Here is an 8,707-nt window from a genome sequence, read left to right on the forward strand (position 1 = left end):
ACACGTCCCACCCCCTGCCCCGCCCCTTTTGCACCCTCACCCCGCCCCCTGTCACATATTCCCCTCCCCTGGGTCACATATTCCCCTCCCCTGCCCCCCCCCATCACCTCCTCTCCCCTCCCCTCCCCTTACTTACTATCTACTGCCCTAGTGGTCTAGTGACCTCTTCGGGGCTGCCCGGAGCTCTGTCCTTGCTCTGCATCCTGTTGCTGTGACAGCCTCAGGATTCAAAATGGCCGCGAGAGTTGAAGTCTCGCGAGGCCGCTTCAACTCTTGGTGGCCATTTTGAATCCCGAGACCGTCACAGCAACAGGATGCAGGGCAAGGGCAGCGCTCCAGGCAGGAAAGAGGGGACTCTTTCCTGCCCCGAAGAGGTCACTAGACCACCAGGGCAGTAGATAGTAAGTAAGGGAAGGGGAGGCTAGGATAGGCCCGCTGCCCGCCCGTTTGTCCAGAAATCCGGACAAACGGGCGGACTGGCAAAACCCGTCCGGACGCCCAACAAGTCCTCAAAAAGAGGACATGTCCGGGTATATCCAGACCTATGGTAACCCTACCCATGACACAAAAATTACTTAACACCCAGTTTACTGTGCATTACATTTGGGTGCCATTTACAGAATCTATTCCTAAGTGCCTAACATGGTTTAGTAAAAGGGCACCTTAAATGTTTATCTTGCACAAAATTATTTTGCCTCTCTATTGCTCCATGGTGCGACCTCACCTTGACTGTATTGCATTCAGTTCTGGTCGCTGTATCTCAAAAAAGATATAGTAGAATTAGAAAAGATTCAAAGAAAGGTGACCAAAATGATAAAGGACAGGGAATTCCTCCAAGAGGTTATTATGTACAGGAGCCTTCAGCCTGGAAAAGAGACAGCTGAGGGGCAGAGATGCCAAGGGTGGCCCATCTCAAAGCTGGAGATTTACCACCACTATGCTGGAGATTGAAGGTCAATGAGTGAGGTTTTTCTCATGAGCCCCAGACATTTCTAAAACCAGTTCTGGCAGATGCACATTCCAAAAACTGACATATTCTAATCAATAAACAGTGGCGTTCCGAGGGGCGCTGACACCCGGGGCGGATCGCCGATGCGCCCCGCCCCCCCGGGTGCAGCGCCCCGCCCCCCCGGGTGCAGCGCACCCCCCCCCCCCGTGCAGCGCGACCAACCCCCCCCCCCGGTGAAGGGACACCCCCCAACCCGGCGAAAGAACCCCCCCAGGTGCACGCCACTGGGGGGGTGCCGCACGCCGGTCAGCGTCGTTCGTTTCCATGCTCCCTCTGCCCCGGAACAGGTTACTTCCTGTTCCGGGGCAGAGGGAGCATGGAAACGAACGACGTTGGCCGGCGCGCAACACCCCCCCCCCCAGCGGCGTGCACCCGGGCAGACCCCCCCCCCCCTTGGTACACCACTGTCAATAATACTACTACTACTACTACTATTTAGCATTTCTATAGCGCTACAAGGCATACGCAGCGCTGCACAAACATAGAAGAAAGACAGTCCCTGCTCAAAGAGCTTACAATCTAATAGACAAAAAATAAATAAAGTAAGCAAATCAAATCAATTAATGTGAACGGAAGAAGAGAGGAGGGTAGGTGGAGGCGAGTGGTTACAAGTGGTTACGAGTCAAAAAGCAATGTTAAAGAGGGTGGGCTTTCAGTCTAGATTTAAAGGGTGGCCAAGGATGGGGCAAGACGTAGGGGCTCAGGAAGTTTATTCCAGGCGTAGGGTGCAGCGAGACTGAAGGCGCCGAAGTCTGGAGTTGGCAGTAGTGGAGAAGGGAACAGATAAGAAGGATTTATCCATGGAGCGGAGTGCACGGGAAGGGGTTTAGGGAAGGACGAGTGTGGAGAGATACTGGGGAGCAGCAGAGTGAATACATTTATAGGTTAGTAGAAGAAGTTTGAACAGGATGCGAAAATGGATAGGGAGCCAGTGAAGGGTCTTGAGGAGAGTGGTAGTATGAGTAAAGCGACCCTGGCGGAAGATGAGACGGGCAGCAGAGTTTTGAACCGACTGGAGAGGGGAGAGGTGACTAAGTGGGAGGCCAGCAAGAAGCAGATTGCAGTAGTCTAAGCGAGAGGTGACGAGGGTGTGGATGAGGGTTTTGGTAGAGTGCTCGGAAAGAAAGGGGCGGATTATTTTCTCTACCTTTGTTGTCTGGTCATTTTATTTTTCTTATTATGTTGGTCCCAGTCTCTGGTTTCTGCTTTTCTCTTTCTTCTCTTTACTGTTTTAGCAAATTCTCTTTATACGTTTGGCACTTCTTTTCTCTTCATGTCCACCATCCATCTTCTCTCCCAAGTCCAGCATCTCTTTCCCTCTCCGTGCCCTCTCCCTTCCTTATTCCCCTCAATGAATCTCTTTCTTCCTGTCCAGCACCTCTCTTCTTCATTGCTTCCCCCCCCCCCCAATGCTGTACGACTCTCCCTCCCTGCCCTTCATGATGCAGCACCTCTGTCCCTCCCTACCCCTCCTGATACAGCACCTCTGTCCCTCCTTGCCCTCCCATGCAGTATCTGTCTCCCTCATGTTGTTGCAATACATCTCTCCTTCCTTGACCCCCATCATGCAGCATCTCTCTCCATAGGAGCTGACTCTGTGGGTGCTGTGAGTGCTTGAGCACCTCCAATATTGAGAACATTTCTTGTGTGTGTCCAGGGAGGGGTATTTTCACTGGGCTTAGCAACCCCAATAATTTTGAAAAGTTGGCTCCTATGCCTCTCTCCCTCCTTGCCACCCCATGCAGCACCTCTCTCCTTCCTTGCCCCCCCCCCCCCCATGCAGCACCACTTTCCCTCCCTGCCTCTCCACCCCCTCTCCCAGGGGCCTTCCTTCAGCATGTCCCACCCCCGAGGGCTGAAGGAAGGCCCCCAGGATTGGTTGAAGCAGCCTGTTCCTACTGACGTGTGCCAGCACTGCTTAAACAAAATTAATTGCCACAGAAGACAAGGAGGTGTGGGTGGGGGGAGGACAGTGAGAGAGATCAGAGAGGTATTGCATGGGTGGCAGCAGAAGATGCCCAAGCCACAGGGGAGGAGGACGCCACCATCATCGCCAGGAAGGGACCCCATGTCACCTGAGCCCAAATTTTGGGAGGTGGATGTTGAAGCAGCTTTTGTGAGCCTGTGTGAGCCAGCTCCAGCACACCACTGCATCTGTCTCTGTCAGGAGGGGATAAGTTTGTGCACTCCTAGTTAGCTGATTGGAGATTGGGTGGAACTGCCTGTAAATCCTGCAGAGATTTTTTATTTTGTTTGCAAAGTATGCAGCAAAATCATTGTTCAGTTTTGACTGGGCAGGCTGGTTCTGTTGTGGGGTTTGCAGTAGGCTGTTTACTATACTGAACAGTTGCTTGGTTGAATTGGCAGCCTGTGCAATGCATTTCCAGTTTCTGTCCACATTTAAGGATCTGTCCTTCATGTTTCAGGATCCGAAGTTCTGGGAGAAAACCAAGGTGAGCGTTTGTGAATGGGAAATAAGGACCTTTTTTAGTGGTGCCGTTTTCTCTAAGGTCTTGGCTAAGTGTGTATTCCAAATGTCAACCTGCTCTGACATTGTTGTTGTCTTTTCATCCACATGTGGATAGTCCAAGGCCTCTAGGAAATTCTCAGCAGTCAGCTTTTTTGTTGTCTCTGATCTCCTTCCAAACTCTGGGAGGTGCCATTTTTTTCAGATGGTCATTTAGGAAAACCTAATTAGAAAATGGTCTGACCATGTAGGAGTGTTATTTCAATACTGCTATCCCGGAATTCTGGGATGTTAACCCCTTTGTAGAATACCAAGTCTCATATGTGACCTTTTTCATTGGTTGGAGAATTGATCACTTGTGTGAAATCCTAGTGCTGTCATTGTGTCCAAGAAGGCAGCTGAGGTGGTATCTGGGGTTTTGATGTGTAGATTTAAATCTCCCGTGATCACCATCCTAGAGTAATATATGCATTCACAACTGGTACATTCACACTATACAAAGAGCTGAATTAGTAGCTATGGCTTTCTTTGAAAGAGCTGAGATAAACATTGCAGAATTCTCATTCAAACATACCATTACAATTCAATTTTCACTTGAGGTCACCAAATTAGAAGCTTTAAAGCAATGCACTTAACTGGAATATACTGTTAGCCACACATATGATACTTTGAGAATGTCCACTGCAATCTTTATCAGAAGAGTCCACTGCATAATTCCAAAATTCTTTAGTATGCTGATCTGGGCTAGCTATGGTGACAAAGCTTCAAAAACCAGCATAAACCATTCCCAAGTACAAACTTTATCAGTAGACTCTCAATTCTTAATCCAACTCTTTGTTAATGTAGCAAACAAAGAAAATCAACTTACACTTCAGCTGCTTAGAAAGAATTGTTGCCTTCCTGCAAACAGAGTCCTAATCTATTACCTCAGAGGCAAGGCGATGGCCAGAATCTCAGCTCAGCTGAGAGGAAAAGCTATAATACTAAAGGGGCTTAGAGTGCTAAAGAATTTTGATTGAATTACAGCAGATTAAGAAGGGATCAGCCCCTAGAACAGTCGCTGATCACCAAGGTTTGCTATGAAGACTGGGACTTTTTATCACAGCCCCCAGGGGAGGAGAGAGAGTTCTGGCCCTGGCCCTGGCCCTGGCCCAAGCCTAGAGCCAATAGGGAAAACTCAGAAGGAGTCAATTACAGGATGCTGGCTAACTATAAAGATAGCAGCCCTAATACATAGTGCTATCTATACATAAACATACAATTGAACACAAATAATACTCATACTAAATGTACATAACAATGCACCCTGCTACCAAGTCTCGTTTTAATTTGAGCTAGAGGAAGGAGTTGTTTTTAAGCCTTAACCCTCGTCCCTGAAGCAAGCAATTGAAACCTGCAGAGTCGATGCGGTTTCAGGGGAAGGCATTGTGGAATTAGTGGAAGAATTCCACGAGACCAGATAAGTACTTCAGCTTTTCACCTTGCACATTTGTTTAAAAAGACTGAAGTTTTAAGTATTCAGCTCTTCACCTTGCACATTTGATTTAAAAAGACTGAAAGTTTGTAGCACAGTGGTGTCGTAGCAATAAAAAAATAAAAAAAGCCTTCCGACTCACTGCAGGGATACCCGATGAAAGAAACGCTATACCATTTCATAGCAGTATTTTTGACTGCATGAGGAGTGGGAAAATCATCTGAGGGTTCCCTTGCTACTCATTGGTATGCATTGTATTATAAATACTGGATAAGTGGATCAGTGCATTGGCGTTAGCTGAGACTTTAGTTTAATATTTGGGTGGCTAAGGTCCTGGTTTATTTTGTTCACCATGAATATGGGGCAGAACACAATACTCAAGGTGAGATTGCACCATGGAGCAATACAGAGACTTTATTGTATTTTCAGTCTTATTTACCATTCCTTTCCTAAAATTCCTATCATCCTGTTTGTGTTGTGTTTTTTTTTTGGACATTGCCACACATTGGGTAGAAGATTTCAGCATATTGGTCTACAATGACACCTAGATCTTTTTTATCGAGTGCTGACTCCTAGGTGGACCCTAGAATTAGGTAACTATGGTTCTGATTATTCTTCCCAATGTGCACACTTTGCATTTGTCCACATTAATTTAATCTGCCATCAGGATGCCCAGTCTTCCAGTTTCCTAAGGTCTTCCTGCAATTTTTCACAGTCTGCATGTGTTTTGATAACTTTGAATAATTTTGTGTCATCTGCAAATTTAATCATAGCTCTTCATTCTGTTTTCCAGATAATTTATAAATATGTTAAATAGCACTAGTCCCAGTACAGATCCCTGTGGCACTCCACTATTCACCCTCCTCCATTGAAAAGAAACGACCATTTAACCCTACCATTTTCTGTCCAATAACCAATTCCTAATCCAGAGAAGGACATTGCCTCCTATCCCATGACTTTTTAATTTTCTCAGGAGTCTCTCATGAGAAACTTGTCAAAAGCTTTCTTAAAATCCCGATGCACTACATCAACTGGGGAAATACTGTAAAACACCTTTTAACGTGTTTATACTGTAGCCTGTTCCCGTGCACTAAGCAAGTGACAAGGGCTTAATGCTGTTTAGTAAAAGAACCCCTAAGTCAATCAGTTGTTCACATTATCAAAGCATAGAAAGCACCAAAATCACAAACAAAATGCACTGCAACGGACTCAGGGGCCCTTTTACTAAGCTGCACTAAGCCCTAACACAGGCTTAACGTAGGAAAAATAGACAACGGCAGGATGTGCTAAAGCGTTCTGTGTTAGTTTAGCATTTGCACGTGCTAAGCATGCGGTGTTTATTTTTTACTTTTTGGGAGAGGGGGCATGTCAGGGGAGAAGAATGGGCCTTGAAGTGCTATTCAGCTAGGCCCCCTTTTATCATGCCGTGTTAGTGGCTGCTGCGCGGCAATGCCAACAGAGCCCCAGGGCCGTGCCAACACGGTAAGCTGGGTAAGCACCGCAGGGGGGCGCCGACCTCTGGAGGCGCCACCACGGTGCTTACCCTCGCCGCTTACCTGAGCTCCGTTGCTGCCGACTCCTTTAAACCTTTTACCTCCGAGGCTCCGACGGTCGCAGCAGCGTCAGTGAAAGCGCTGCCGACGTCTCCCTTCCCTTTGCGCTCATTGGTTCCTCAGTGTCCCGCCTTCTTCTGATGTCAGAAGAAGGCGGGACACTGAGGGAACCAACGAGCGTGAAGGGAAGGGAGACGTCGGCCAGTGCTTTCACTGACGCTGCTGCGACCGAAGGTAAAAGATTTAAAGGCCCCAGGTGCGGAGCTGAGGTAAGGGAAGGGCAGAGAGGCATGGATGGGAGGGCAGGCCCAGGGAGAGGAGAAATTGCTGGAAATGGAGGGGGAGGGGAGAGAGAAGAATTGCTGGCTATGGATGGAGGAGGAAGGGCAGAGAGGGACAAGGATGGACATGGATGGGAGTGCAGGGCCCAGGGAGAGGAGAAATTGCTGGAAATGGAGGGGAGGGGAGAGAGGAAACTTGCTGGGCTATGGATGGAGGAGGGAAGGGCCAGAGAGGGACATGGATGGGAGGGCAGGGCCCAGGGAGAGGAGAAATTGCTGGAAATGGAGGGGAGGGGAGAGAGGAGAATTGCTGGCTATGGATGGAGGAGGGAAGGGCAGAGAGAGGGACAAGGATGGACATGGATGGGAGGGCAGGACCCAGGGAGAAAGGAGAAATTGCTGGAAATGGATATAGAGCAAGAAATGAGAAGAAGAAAGGAGGAAAGTAAAGAAATAAATGGAAAGGAAGCCATGGAAACGGAGTTAAGGGAACAGATAGCAGCAGAATCAGATACTGGGCCAGCATGATCAGAAAAAGAAATTCACCAGACAACAAGGCAGAAAAAAATCATTTTATTTTCATTTCAGCGTTTGGAATATGTCCACTTGAGAATTTCCCACCTCTTTTTCTCTGTTTCACGACCCGTGGGATCTATTGAGTTCTCCACTGTATGTGGATTCTCTTTGGACTATAGCACTTGAGAATTTACTCTGCTATCTATTTTGCAATGTATAGCAATTTGTTCTAAGAATATTGCCGACAATTCCTGTCAGTGTGGCAAGTGGTGAGCGATCATTTTCACGGTTAAAAATCATAAAAAACTAGTAAAAAAGCCCGTTTGTGATGCAAATGAAACGGGGGCTAGCAAGGTTCTTCAGAGTGTGCATGTGGGAGTGTCCCTGCCCTCTGCCCTCTCTCCTACCCCCTACCCCCTCCGAGTCCAGTCCTTCAGTGTTACGTTTCCTGCTGTGCTGTGTTTGTATTACCGAGAGAGTGAGGGCGTCTCTCTCCCCTCCCCCTCTGAGTCCTTCACTGTTACAGAAAGAGGATTTCGTGCTGTTTTCCTTCACTCATGGGGAAACGGATATCTCTGGCGCTTCACACTTCTGGCTGGAGGCTGCCTTTTATATATATATTATTTGTGATCTATTTGTTGAGCAATCCCACAAAGATGCACTCCATCTTTCAGCTCCTATTTCCTTTGCATCTTGTGCCACACGGGGGGGGGGGGGGGGGGGGGGGGGGGGGGTGTGGGGGGGGGGGGGGGGGGGGGGGGGGGGGTGCCCAACTGATAGTCTGCAGGGGGGCACCAGAGATCCTAGCACAGCCCTGCAGAGCCCCCGTTCAAACTGAATGGGCTTTGTTGGCCTTACCGTACTGGAAGCCGCTAGTATGCTGACTCTGCTAAGCTAACTGGACAGCATGTTGTGAGCACTCGGAGCACTGATGCGGGAAAAGGGGATAGGGGTTCTTCAGCCGTCAGCACCCCCCGGTCATTTACCCCCAGCTAGGAGAGCGGTGCGCCCTCTAGGGCCAAACTGACAGAGAAAGCTTTAGTTCAGGAGAGAAACTACACTCCCCAGAAGCCAGTGCAGGGTCAGCTGAACTCCCGGAGGGGGAGGGCGGAATGACTGATTGGAGATGAGGTCTGATCCTGGAGATGGGAACAGCTGGTGGAGCTTGGGGAGGAGGAGGGGAGATGGATTGAATAAAGAAGGTGGAAGGAGAAAGAGGAGGAGTGTATGGAAGTGCTGCTTGGCTCAGACTCCAGAAAAAGGTAAAAAGCTTTCTGGCCTCTGTACTGCCAAACTGTGGATGTTGGGGGAGCTAAAGTGAGCCAGTGGAAAAGAGGCTGGTGGAAACAACTAACCCAGAAACGTCTGCTTATAAAAGATAGTGCTGTGGGGTTAGCAGAGTCAGCA

Source organism: Microcaecilia unicolor, chromosome 1 (assembly GCF_901765095.1).
Source record: "Microcaecilia unicolor chromosome 1, aMicUni1.1, whole genome shotgun sequence".
Taxonomy (NCBI): Eukaryota; Metazoa; Chordata; class Amphibia; order Gymnophiona; family Siphonopidae; genus Microcaecilia; species Microcaecilia unicolor.